The 14,141-nt window shown below is 43.9% G+C and overlaps 1 protein-coding gene across 3 annotated transcripts in view; it reads right to left on the reverse strand.

Annotated features, from left to right (window-relative positions):
* The window catches only part of ACOT7 (acyl-CoA thioesterase 7), a 2,743,423-nt gene that overhangs the window by 514,420 nt on the left and 2,214,862 nt on the right, over window positions 1-14,141 (reverse strand). The window lies entirely within an intron of this gene.

The following is a 14,141-nucleotide window of genomic DNA, read 5'->3' on the forward strand; positions in this document are numbered from 1 at the left end:
CTAACAAAACATCTACAACAACTGGAAAGGCCGCAGAAATACCTCACAAAGAGGATTACCAGCCTCAAACAGATGCCCTACGCAGACCATCTCAAAAAACTCCAGCTTTACTCCATCGCATATTGCCTACTCAGAGGCGATCTCTGCCTAATATACAAAGCTATGTCAAACCCAGAGCTTTTGGACATGCTCCACTTAAAGAAATCCCAATCCCACCGAGCTACATGCCCTAGGGCCCTACAATTTGTCACCACAATAAACAGAACATGCTGGAGGGACAAATTCCTGTCCCAGAGACTTCCCATACTCTGGAACAAACTACCTATCTATATCAAACAAAGCTCCTCATTAGAACTCTTCCAGGAAAATCTTGATGATTTATGGGAAATAGGAAATTCACCCCAGGGATCACCTCTGTGGCTCTGCTTGACAGGGGCACATGAAATAATTTTCTTCTGTGGCGAAACCCAGGGTACCTTTTTGGCTAGGCTTGTATAGGCCCTAAGCCGATAGCCTAGTACCTACCTATGAACTTATCTCCTCACCACACTTTTTTATGGCGCTCCCACCTTACTAGCCTCTAGGTTTCACAAAAATTAAAACTTGAACAATGCTATAACAAAGTTGCTAATTTTGCAGCAACTGCCTCTTTCAGAATACACCACTATATAGCAATGAAAAGCCTAAAGTGGTTAGAAATACCTCATCAACTAACATACACACAGATTCTTACCAATTATGAAATTATCAAGCATCCCTCTACCTGCCCAGCACTAAAAAACATTCTACACAACTATGTTCCCAATTGGTCATTGCGATCCAGTGACCAAAAACTCCTGTCTGTCTACAAAGCTAGCACATCTGCTGGGCATTTTCTCTACTCATTGCTAAGGCCTGGAACTCCTTACCTGTTGCCAGCAGGTCAATACCCTCCCCTTCCCATCTTTCAAAACCACTCTGAAAGATTTCCTAGCTAATATCTGACACTGTTGTTGCTCAAACCTAGGATAAACTATAGCCCTAAATATGAACAAGTACCTTTTCACTCCTTATACTTTCTTAATCTCCCTTCTTCACTTAATTTCTAACTTCTGTTAAATTCCCTTCCCTGACTTTCTCCCTAAATATACCATAAGCCTATTCTTCCCTCCCTTCATATTGCAATTGCTGTTTGTATTAGACCAACTTACCTTTAATTTCTCTATAAACTGGCTAAAATTTCTCTAAATATTAAATAATTGTCATATACCTTCTATCGGTTTTTAGTCAATGTTTTTATATTACGTCTAATTTGTTATAATTATATAAACTGCAGATGTTTTTATTTTTTGAAGACTGCAAAATGATTATTCTTAAAATGTTTTGTAATAATTTGGAGCTTTGCTCCCCAGGCCACCACTGGAAATGGGCTTATAGCTAGAAGACTTTCCTGGTAATCAAATGTCAATGAATAAATAAATAAATAAGCAAGGAGGATACGACTTTACTGCCACACCATAATAAAAGCCTCTATATGCATGACTGTATAGACTGTTATCTCCAGAGCTTACACTTTTGAATATAAATGAGCTATCACTGTATAATCTTTCAAATGCTGTTTATATTGGCAAATTTAATGATCAACAATTTAATGATATCTATTACTACTACATACATAGGTTCATAGGTGTGTATTAAGCTAATGGCCCTGGGGGCTTAACAAGCCTAGCTCATAGGATTACCATGGCATCATGCCACCCGACATTAGTTGCCAGTGCCTCTGTCGAACAGAGCCACTGGAGTGATCCCCGGGGTGAATTTTCTATTTCCCATCCACTCATCAAGATTTCTCTTGAAGACAGCCAGTGAGATGCTCGGTTTGACATGTATGGGAAGTCTATTCCATAGCATGGGCAGTCTCTGGGTTATGAACTTGTCCCTCCAGCATGTTCTGTTGTGTGGAGGGATTGGGATTTCTTTAGATATAGCATTTCTAACTGAGCTGGGTCAGACATGGCTTTGTATGTCAAGCAGAGATCGCCTCTAAGTAGGCAATATGAGGCAGAGAATAGTTGGAGTTTTTTTTGAGTCTGTCCGTATAGGACAACTGTTTAAGGCCTAGGAACATCTTTGTAAAGTACTTTTGTGGCCTCTCCAGTTGTTGCAGATGTCTACTGAGGTACATGCCAAATAGGGCACTGTACTCGATAACTGGCCTAATGAGGGAAGAGTAGAGGGAGGCAATGACCTCTTTCTTCCGGGATGCAAAACCCTTAGTAATGAGATGTGCCACATAGAAGGACTTTCTGACCACAGTGGCAATGTGGTGGTCAAAACAGAGCTTGCTGTCAACCTGTGTTCCCAGATCTCTTATAATGTCTTCTGTGTTCAGTGGTCTACCATCGATGTGGTAATTCATGGGGACAGAGTTCTTCCCAAAAGAGATGACACATTTTTTGGCACTAAGCTTAAAGCCATGGTTCTGACACCAGTCGTTGGGCTCAGTGAGGCCTTTATGCAGGATGTCAACATTACTTGGGGAGGTAATAATAGCTCCCAACTTGCAATCATCTGCGAACTTTGTCAGCCAGAGTCCCTTCATGTTGGCCTGGACGTCAGAGAAGTAGATACCAAACAGGAGAGGACCCGGGACCGAACCCAGTGGGACTCCACTCATGATTCGTTGGCAGTCTGACTTGGGAGTCAGCTGCTTTCACACTGTGGTTTCTGTGAGCCAGTTTGCAACCCATCTAATGATATAGGGGTTGATGCCTAGCTTAGTGAGTTTTTCTATAATTCCTAAGTGGGGAATGGTATCAAAGGCCTTGGCCAGATCAAGGTAGGCAGTATGAACCACCTTGTCCTCATCCTCAACTCTGGTGACTGACTCAAAAAAGTCAACCAGGTTGAGGAGGCATGATCTATTCTTCACAAAACCAAACTGTGTGGGATCCAGAGTTTGGAGATTCCCTACATATTCCCTACATCCTTGTTTATTAGGTCTATGATGATGCGTTATATGCATATCAGACTCGTCAAGCTAATGGAGAGATAGTTCCCAAGCTCTGTAGTCACTCCTCCTTTGTGAAGAGGGATAACTGTAGCAGTGCGCCATTCGGTAGGGACAAAGCCTGAGGTGAGGCTGTGACTGAACAGGGCACAAAGGTGTCGTGCCAGTTCACTCTATAGCTAATGTAGAACACAGCCAGAAATACTGTCAGGTCCCATGGAAGCTATATTCTTGCCCTTGGACAGTGCTGTTTTAATCTGTGCAGCAGTAATACTGGGTGCCTGACAATCTACTGGTATTGTGATTGGCCCTTTTTTGGGGGGGGGGGGGTAAAGTTGGCACTGAATCTGCCGGCCAGTATATTGGCAATATCTGTTGGCTCAGTACAGGAGGTACCATTGTGCAGTAGCTCAGAGCAAATCTGGGTATTGCCGTGGAGATTCTTTACATAACTATAGAAGGCCTTGTGGTGTCTTTACTATCTGCTGCAATTCTGTTTTCATAGCTAGCTTTAGAGAATCTCATGAGGGATCTCAACTTTTAGTTGAGGATGATAAGGAAGTTTTTCCAGTCTTGGGACTTCACCTTATTCCGCATTAGTTCTTTCTTCTTTGTAGAGTTTGTTTATGGCATGGGACCACCAGATTGGCTTCCTTTTTTTGGAGGAGAGTATCTTGGTTCTATTGGGTATGGCGAGATCCATGCATTTGTGTACGTGTTCGTACAGTGGATTGGTGTATGATTCGGCAGTCATGTAACTATTCTCCATTTGCATGGGTGCCGTGAAGTTAGCCACCTCTGTTTTTAGGAGCCCAAAGTTAGCTTTGGAGAAGTTTTTCATGGTGGTTACCTTTGCGAGCGTGGGGTGGGTGGGAGGGATGTGGATTTCCAAGGTGATTAGTTTGTGGTCAGATCTAACCAGGGAGGAGTTGACTATTTGTGTACAGCAACGGTCGCCCATGTTAGTCATGACCAGGTCAAGAATGTTGCTACCTCTAGTGGGGTTAAGAACGAGCTGGTCCAGGACACTGGAATTAATGAATTTGAGGAAACGTTGGGCAGTTGTATTGGTACATGAGTAGTTTACCTAGTTAATGGAGGGCTAGTTGAAGTCGCCCAGTATGAGTGTGTTAGGTTGGACCCTAATATTCTCCAGGGTGCTTAGGAATATGGATTGTGAGTCTTGGGACATGGTTGGGGACCTATAGCAGGTTACGACCTGAATCGTTGTCTGACCCCAATGTCAGCTGCACCTGAAATATCTCTGATGCGTTATGTTGGGCTACCAGTCTGGAGTTGTGCGCCTCCTTTATGAATATTGAAACACCTCCGCCTTTGGAGCTTCAGTCCAAGTTCTGGGGCCGAAAAGTGTGGAATGAGTTATAGCTTGGTAGTGCAGGGGTGCTTTCTGCTGCTTTGAACCAGGTCTCTGTTACAGCACAAATGTCGATGTTCTCCATTTTAAGGAGTGCTTTGAGCAAGTGCATTTTGAGATTTAGACTTCTAGCATTGAGCAGCATGACCCTTAGATTGCATTCGTTTGTAGCTCTTACAGTGGTAATTTGATCTTTGGAACACAACCTAAAAAAAGGTACTATAGAGGTGGCAAGAGCCTTGGCCAGTATCCAGTATCCAGAAGCCCAGGGGTGACAGATATAGGCCATCTCTGCAAAGCATTAAAGTCCATCAATCATGTCATTCCAGGCAGACAGATATTGGATCCCCTTGGAATGACACCAGAAACTTAGCTAATTGTTGAAATCAATCATTTTCTGCTTGTATTGTGGTATCATTCTGGGTGATGGTAGGTTGCTGCTCAAGGCTAGGGTCATGCCTGCCTGGGCTACATAATCCGAGAGCTCCTCCATGTCTCTCTTCATGTAGTCCAGGGAGGTATGTCTCAGGTCAATTACACCCACATGTACAATAAGAGAGTCATATTTGTACCTGTTGTTGAGGGACCTGAGTGCATGCATTATGTGGTGGATCCTGGCACCTAACTGTTACTTTCTCCTTATTCAGCCTAGTGAGTGAGACATCAGTGTGCTTCACTATTGAGTCACGGATGACTAGTGTGTTGGGCAGGCTGTTTTGCCTTAGGGGCTTTGGTTGAGTGGCACACTGTTTAGGAGAGTTATGTGTCTCATGATTAGTGTTGGGTTGTGGTGGCTGAGTGCGTTTCTGCCTTGGAAGCCTACGCTGTTTGGGTAGATTTTTATTGAGAGCCTTCGTGAAGGTGGGTGTGTGGTTTGTTTTTTTATGTGATGGCAGTGCTGATGTGTGTTCTGGAAGGCTATGTGTTCCATGTTGTGTGGTGCAAGTGTTGACGTTCTCCTCTTTACCAGCTATTCCAGTCTTGGTAGGAGAGTGCGTGGCTTCCAATTTGGATATAGAAGTGCATCTCTCGCAAGTCTCAGTGTTGGGAGGTAAGAGGGGAGGGTTGTCAGTGTACATGAGGCAGTTGCTACATTGCTTCAGGATGCCCAAGTTCACCAGATTAATAGGAGAAAGCACAGGGAACTGACCTTTAGACATGTCTGGACGGGATGGGCATTAATAATTAGTACTGGAGCTGTTTCCTTGTAGAACGTTTAGTGCTGGTAGCACTTTTGAGTGCTACAATAATTGCTACAGGAAGTCTGGTAAAGTGCTAGACTAATAAGCTAGTAAAAGTGCAGAAGAGGAGAGAACTAGCAGATCTAAGGGAAAAATTGCAGAGCAGACTTTGGCACCGTTCAGAAGTTTACAAACAGTCCTGGATACAGCAAATCTGTATCTGGACTAGACTAGTTACAGGAAAGGCGGGAAACAAGCACAAACGCGGGCTGAGATGGAAAACCTGCCCAAACGGCCAATAAACCACAATTTCTGGGCCAGAAACCATTCCTCTTGTGATAGATAGGTTACTAGTGCTTACCACTTCCACTGATAAGCTAGAAGGCTTCCCTCCAACACAGAAAGGCTTTGGGGGGGGGGGGGTCTCAAAAGCTTACAAACAGTCCTGGACACAAGAAATCTGTATCTGGATTAAACTAGTTACAGGAAAGGCAGGAAACAAGCTTAGAACTTTTTTTTTTAACAGAAAAGCAGCTAAAACAGCACTAAATACAATTATTGTAAACAACAATGTAATTTAACTTTAACATTAAACAGTTTTACTGTTTACATGCATTGCCTATCATTTACTTGTGCTGATTCCCACTTACCTTGCCTCCACTGATTCACTCATTTTACATACAGAACCAAAAAAATACTTTGTCATTTGTGTCAAATAATGACATATGCAGTCACTCCTTCTGTGGTTATCCTATCTAAGAGTTAAATGTATATGTTCATTTTACGTTTTATCCCCATCCACAAAACGAATAAAACAAATAAACTTATCTTACTGTTTAATGACAAAATATATGTTTCACTCCTTTTAGGCTATAGTTAGCTTACAACTACAATCACAATTAATCTTACTGCATAGCAATATATGCCCTTTCCTACTCTACTGCTCAGTTCCATTAGCCTACTGTAACTGTTACACACCACACCACAATTACTTCATTCTGCTACAGTCTGAATTCTCAATGTACAGATAAAATATCTCATGCCTATTGATTTCTGCATGTCTTCTTGCACTCATCAGAAATTGTGACTAGCATTTTGAAAAAACGGCTCTTATGGACCTTACGTGTACAGTGTACCAAATTCTGCAATTTACTGTAATATTTTGGAATGTATGCCACGCTTTAATTTACTGCAAGGATTCTTTTACTGCATTTCACTAAAGGAGGTCTCTTTATTTTTATAATAAAAACAATTTTGTCAGGCTAGGCAGTCAATAAAATGAAACAAGTAAACAAACGGATATAATTATTTTGTTGCTATAACATTTCTACCAATGTTAAAATATTATTTATTAACTCTGAATGTAAACTATATATATATATAGGTTCATAGGTTCATACTAGGCTATCTGCCCTAGGGCATTTATAAGCCTAGCCAGAATGTGTTTGGCTTTCGCCACCCATTTTAAATTTATTTTGCTATGCCCTTTTTCGAGGTTAGTATACTGTGCATCTGTCTAACAGTGACACAGAAGTGATACCCGGGGTAAACCTACGATCTCCCATCCACTCATCAAGATTCCTCTTGAAGAGAGTCAATGAGGGACTCTGCCTAACCTGGACTGGGATTTTATTCCAGAGTGAAGGGAGCCTCTGGGTTATGAATCTGTCCCTCCAGCATGTCCTATTTATTTCAGTGCTGAGGTTCAAGTCTCTCGGCATAGTTCGATGGGATTTGGATTTTCTGAGGTGCAGCATGTCCATTAATTCGGGTTGGACATGGCTTTATCGTCAGGCACAGATCGCCTCTGAACAGGCGGTATGCCACTGATTAGAGCTGGAGTTTGTTTAACCGGGCAGCATATGGCATCTGTTTGAGCCCTTTGATCCTCTTGGTGAGGTACTTTTGGGGTCTTTCTAGTTGCTGCAGGTGTCTGGTAAGGTACATCCCAAAGGGGCATTGTACTCAATTATAGGCCTGATGAGGGATGAGTAAAGAGGCATGATGACCTCCCTGATCTAGATGTGAATCCCTTCATGATTAGGTGGGCTATATAAAATGTTTTTCTAACCACTTTGGCCACGTGGTTGCCAAATGAGAGATTGCTATCAACTTGGGTCCCCAGGTCCCTAATTACTTCTTCTGTACTTAATGGATTACCACCTATGTGGTAATTTGTGGCACTTTGTTTTGCCAAAGGGATGACTATACACTTTTGGCATTTAGCTTGAGGCCATGGCTCTGGCACCAGTTGTCTGTTTCTATGAGGCCCTTTTGGAGGATGCTTGTGTCGACTGGAGAGTCAATTATGGCGCCCAGTTTGCAGTCATCTGCGAACTTGGTCAGCCACAGTCCTTCCGTGTTGGCCTGTACCTCCGAGAAATATATACCGAACAAGAGAGGTCCCAGGACTGAGCCTTGTGGGACACCACTTGTAACTGGTTTGCAGTCTGACATGGCTCCAGCAATTCTAACCATGTGGGTTCTGTCCTTGAGCCAGTTTGCAATCCATCTAGTGACATAGGGGTTTATATTTAAGCTGGTGAGCTTATCTATAATGCCCGAGTGGGGTATTGTATCAAAGGCTTTTGCGAGGTCCAGGTAGGCTGTGTGGACCACCTTCCCCTCGTCAATGGCCTTGGTGACTGTTTCAAAGAAATCAACCAGGTTTAAGAGGCAGGATCTGCCCTTAACAAAGCCGAACTGAGTAGGATCAGTGTCTGTAGGTCCCCAATATCTTTATTTATGAGGTCCATGATGATCCTTTCCATAGCTTTGCAGACCAAGCTAGTCAGGCTTATGGGGAGATAGTTTCCAGGATCCGTTGAGGCACCACCTTCATGGAGAGGGACCACTGCTGCTGTACGCCACTCTTTGGGCACATATCCTGTAGTAAGGCTGAGATTGAACAGTAGTTTTATGTTTGGGTTTAGCTCTTCTTGGAGTTCATGTAGGACGCAGCCCGGGACACTGTCTGGTCCCATTGATGCTGTGTTTTTTGCTTTGGAGAGGGCGGCTCTTACCTGAGCATCTGAGATGTCAGGGGGGCAGCACTCTGCTGGGATAGATATTTGCCCTTTTGGTGGGGAGGGGGGAGAAGTTTGCTGAACCTGTCAGCTAGGATGTTGGCAATGTCTGTGGGTTCAGTGTATTTTTGTCATTTTGGACTAATTCTGAGCATATCTGGGAATTACCACCCAGGTTCCTAACATAACTAAAGAAAGCCTTGTGATTATCCTTAGTGTCCTGTGCAATTTTCTCTCGAAGCTGGCCTTAGACAATTTTATGAGTGCCCGTAGTGTTTTGCTAATACTGATCAGTGATGCCTTCCCTTTTTGGGATTTTGCTCTATCATTTAGTAGCTTCCTCCTTCTATTGTATAGTTTGTTTATGGCTGGGGTCCACCAGACAGGACGTCTGCCTTTGGAGGATTGGGTCTTGGTTTTATTTGGGATCGCATGATCCATGCATTCCTGAAGGTGTTCATAGAATGCGTTTATAAAGGATTCTGCGGTCTGGGCCGTATTTTCCACAGGCCCGGGGGCTTTGAAGGATTCCACCTCAGTTTTCAGGAGTGTGAAATTTGCTTTAGAGAAGTTTTTCACTGTGGTTTTCTGGGCAGGGGGTGGGGTCGGGATGTGAATATCCAGTGAGATTAGTTTATGGTCTGATCTTACCATAGGTTCATAGGTAGGTACTAGGCTATCGGCCCTAGGGCCCATACAAGCCTAGCCAAAAAATGTACCCTGGCTTTCGCCACACAAGAAAATTATTTTCCTATACCCCTGTTGAGCAGAGCCACAGAAGTGATCCCCGGGGTGAATTTCCCATTTCCCATCCAATCATCAAGATTTTTCTTGAAGAGTGCTAATGAGGAGCTCTGTTTGACATAGATAGGTAGTCTGTTCCAGAGTACGGGAAGTCTCTGGGACAGGAATCTATCACTCCAGCATGTTCTGTTTATTGTGATGACAAGGTTAAGGTCCCTAGAGCATGTAGCTCGGAGGGATTGGGATTTCTTTAAGTGGAGCATGCCCAACAGTTCTGGGTTTGACATAGCTTTGTATGTTACGCAGAGATCGCCCCTGAGTAGGCGATATGCGATGGAGTAAAGCTGTAGTTTTTTGAGACGGTCTGCATAGGGCATCTGTTTGAGGCCAGTAATCCTCTTTGTGAGGTATTTCTGTGGTCTTTCCAGTTGTTGTAGATGTCTTGTGAGGTACATACCAAAAGGGGCGTTGTACTCTATAATGGGTCTAATGAGTGATGAGTAGAGGGGAACAATGACCTCTTTTTTTCTGGATGAGAATCCTTTTGTGATGAAATGAGCCACGTAGAAGGATTTCCTGACCACTGTGGCGATGTGATTATCAAAGGAGAGACTACTGTCCACCTGTGTCCCTAGGTCTCATCACATTTTCGGCATTAAGTAGACTACCAGCTATGTGGTAGTTCATGGGTACAGAGTTTTTACCAAAGGGGATGACAATACACATTTTGGCATTGAGCTTCAGGCCATGGCTTTGACACCAGGTATCTGTCTCAGTGAGGCCCTTTTGTAGTTTGTCCACATTGTTAGGAGTTTCGATTATGGCTCCTAGTTTGCAGTCATCTGCAAACTTTGTTAATAAAGACCTTCTGTGTTGGCCTGCACTTCAGAGAAGTAGATACCAAACAGGAGAGGACCCAGGACTGAACCCTGTGGTACTCCACTTGTCACTGGTCTGATGTCGGATTTGGAATATGCTACTTTCACAGTGTGGGTTCTGTCCATGAGCCAGTTGGCAACCCATCTTGTGACATAAGGACTTATACCTAGTTTAGTGAGCTTATCTATAATTCCAGAGTGGGGGATGGTGTCGAAAGCCTTGGCGAGATCTAGATAAGCTGTGTGAACCATTTTACCATCATCTATGGCTTTGGTGACTGCTTCAAAGAAGTCAATCAGGTTTAGGAGACATGATCTGCCTTTTACAAATCCAAACTGAGTAGGGTCCAGAGTTTGGAGATTACCAATGTCTTTGTTTATGAGTTCCATGATGATACGTTCCATGACCTTGCAGACCAGGCTCGTTAGGCTAATGGGGCGGTAGTTCCCAGGGTCCGTCGTGGCTCCCCCTTTGTGGAGTGGGATAACTGTCGCGGTGCGCCATTTAGTGGGTACAAAGCCTGAGGTGAGGCTATGATTGAACATGGTACTTAGGTAGGGTGCCAGTTCATTCTGTAGTTCGTGTAAAACGCAGCCTGGGATATTGTCAGGTCCCATGGATGCTGTTTTCTTGGCTTTGGAGAGTGTGTTTTTTACCTGTGCAGCCGTGATTATAGGAACTTTGCATTCTTCCGGTATAGAGATGGACCCTCTAGGGGTGAGAGGGGGGTAAAGTTAGCACTGAACCTATCTGCTAGGATGTTGGCAATATCAGTTGGTTCTGTATATTTAGTGCCATTATGCTGTAACTCAGAGCAGATCTGAGTGTTCCCATTTAGATTCTTGACATAGCTATAGAATGCTTTGTGGTTGTCTTTAGAGTCAGTGGCAATTTTGTTTTCGTAACTAGCTTTGGAGGATTTTATGAGGGATCTCAGCTTCTTACTGAGGTTGACCAGGGAGTTCCTCCAGTCATGGGATTTTACTCCTTTTTGCAGCAGTTTCTTTCTTCTGTTGTAGAGTTTGTTTATGGCAGAGGACCACCAGATTGGCTTCCTTTTTTGGAGGATAACATCTTGGTTCTATTAGGGATAGCATGATCCATGCACTCGTGTAAGTGCTTATAAAGTGCATTTGTGTAGGATTCGGCAGTCATACCTCTATTGTCCGTCTGCATGGGTGTCATGAAGTTTGCCACTTCTGTCTTAAGAAGTGTGAAGTTGGCTTTGAGAAGTTTTTACGATGGTTTCCCTAATTGGGGCTGGGGTGGGATGTGGATGTCTAGGCTGATTAGCTTGTGGTCGGATCTGACCAACGAGGAATTGACCTCTGGTGTGGAACACCGGTTTCCCATGTTGGTGATGACCAGGTCTAGGATATTGCTGCCCCTGGTGGGGGTGTGAATAAGTTGATCCAAGGCGTTGGAATTTATGAATTCTAGAAAACGTTGAGCAAAAGAGTTGGTACATGAGTAGTTTTCCCAGTTAATGGTGGGTAGTTGAAATCGCCCATTATTAGGGTGTTGGGTTGTATCAAGAAATGAGGAGTGTGAATCCTGGGGCATGGTGGGGGGTCTGTAGCAAGCTACAATTTGGATTGTGGTCTTGCCCAGAGTTAGATGCACTTGGATAATCTCGGATGCATTATGCTGTGCAACTAGCCTGGAGGTGTGGATATCCTTAATGAATATGGACACGCCTCCGCCTTTAGTGCTTCTTTCTGGGTTACGTGGCCGAAAGGTGTGGTATGAATTGAAGGCTGGTAATGCAGGGGTGCACAGATGTCAATGTTCTCCATTTTAAGGAATGCCTCGAGTGAGGGCATTTTGAGGTTTAGACTTCTAGCATTGAGTAGCATTACCCTCAGATTTTGCTTGCTTGTACCTGTTACGGTGGTGAATTTGTCATTTGAACCTTGCCTAAAAAAGGCACTATAGGGGTGGCAAGAGTCTTAGCCAGTATCCAGAATCCTAAGGGCGACAGGTGCAGGCCATCTCTGGCAAAGCATCGTGGACTGTCGATCATGTCGTCCCAGGCAGACAAATACTGGATCCCCTTAGAATGACACCAGAAGCTTAGCCAATTGCTGAAGTCAATCATTTTGTCCTTGTACTGTGGTATCATTCTGGGTGATGGCAGGATGCTACTCAGGGTTAGGGTCATACCTGCCTGGGATACAAGATCGGAGAGCTCCTCCATGTCTCTTTTCATGTAGTCCAGGGAGGTATGTCTCAGGTCATTCACACCAGCATGGACAATGATAGTGTCATATTTGTACTTATTGTGGAGTGACCTGAATGCATGCGTTATGTGGCGGATCCTGGCACCTGACAGGCAGCTGACAGTAACTTTCTCCTTGTTTAGTCTAGTGAGTGGAACATCAGTGTGCCTGACTATAGAGTCACCTATGACTAGAGTGTTGGGTACATTGTTATGCCTTATGGGCTGTGGTTGAGTGGCACACTGAGTTTGTGGGCTATGTGTCATTTGGGTTGTGTTGGCAGGTGGAGTTTGCTTGCGTTTATGCTATGGATGTCCCAGATGCTTGGGCATGTTTTTATTGAGAGCCTCTGCGAATGTAGGTGCGTGTTTTGTGTTTCTATGTGTGTGTTTTGGTGTTGTGGGTTTTGAGGGACTATGTGATGAGTGTGGTGTGATGCAAGTGTTTACCCTCTCCTCTTGACTGTCTAGTCCGGTCTTGGGTGAAGAGAGCTTTGCTTCCAGTTTGGCTATATAAGTGCATCTCTCACAGGTTGTAGTGTTGGGTGGTAGGAAGAGAGGGTTGTCTGTGTACATGAGGCAATTGCTGCATTGCCCCAAGATGCCCAGATTCATCAGGTAGACAGGAGAAATCACTGAAAGCTGACCCTTAGACATGCCTGGAGAAGAGCTTATTTATTAAGTGCTAAAAACTGCTTTCCACTAGACAAGTGAGGAAAGTTGAGTGCTGTAGTAATTTGCAGCTTATGTAGTGCTTACAATGAGTTCTGAACAAGTGCTGAATTCAAAGAAACAGAGTACCAGTGAGGGATACACTTCTGGTCTGGAGCATAGAGTCCCCATGTTGGTGATGATCAGGTCCAGTATGTTTTCCCCTCTTGTGGGAGTGGTAACAAGTTGTTCCATAGCATTTGAGTTTATAAATTCTAGGAACCTTTGGGTTAGGGTGCTGGAGCTAGAGTAATGCTCCCAGTCTATGTTTGGGTAGTTGAAGTCACCCAATATAATGGTGTTTGGAGACACCTTCATATTTTCCAGTGTTCTCAGGAAGGCCGAGTGGGGTTCCTGGGTTTGGGAGGGTGGTCTGTAGCAGGCTATAAACTGGAAGGCAGTTTTACCCACTGTTAGTTGCACATGGATAGTCTCTGATGCTTCGTGCTGTGCCACCAACCTGGAGGTGTGGGTATCTTTGATGAATATTGATACTCCCCCTCCTTTTGTGGTTCGGTCCAAGTTTTGGGGCCGAAAAGCATGGTATGAGGTATAACCTGGTAGTGCTGGGGTGCTCTCGGGAGCCTTGAACCAGGTTTCTGTTACTGCACAGATATCGATGTTCTCCATGCTAAGGAGAGTTTCGAGTGCATGCATCTTGAGGTTTACACTTCTGGCGTTGAGTAGCATTACTCTTAGTTTCTTATCCCTTGTGATACCTATGTATTATCTTCTGTTTAGTCTCTTTCCCCATATCCTTAGCTGCCACCACAGAGTCATTTCTAATCCATACTCCTAAATACTTCATTTTATCATGTCCCCATAAATATGGATATTGTTGGACCAATTAATGTATAGGTACGTAATTTACCACTATTGCCTTTGCTTGAGCTTCATTAATTTTGTATCCCGAGAATATATTAAATGGTCTTAAAATGTAACACAACAGTGTAATGTCCCTTTCTGGTTTTGTCATGTATGAAATAATATCATCTGCAAATAGAGGGAGCTTTTCCTG

The sequence above is a fragment of the Protopterus annectens genome, chromosome 2.part1, assembly GCF_019279795.1.
Source record: "Protopterus annectens isolate FY-2018-M chromosome 2.part1, PAN1.0, whole genome shotgun sequence".
Lineage (NCBI taxonomy): Eukaryota > Metazoa > Chordata > Ceratodontiformes > Protopteridae > Protopterus > Protopterus annectens.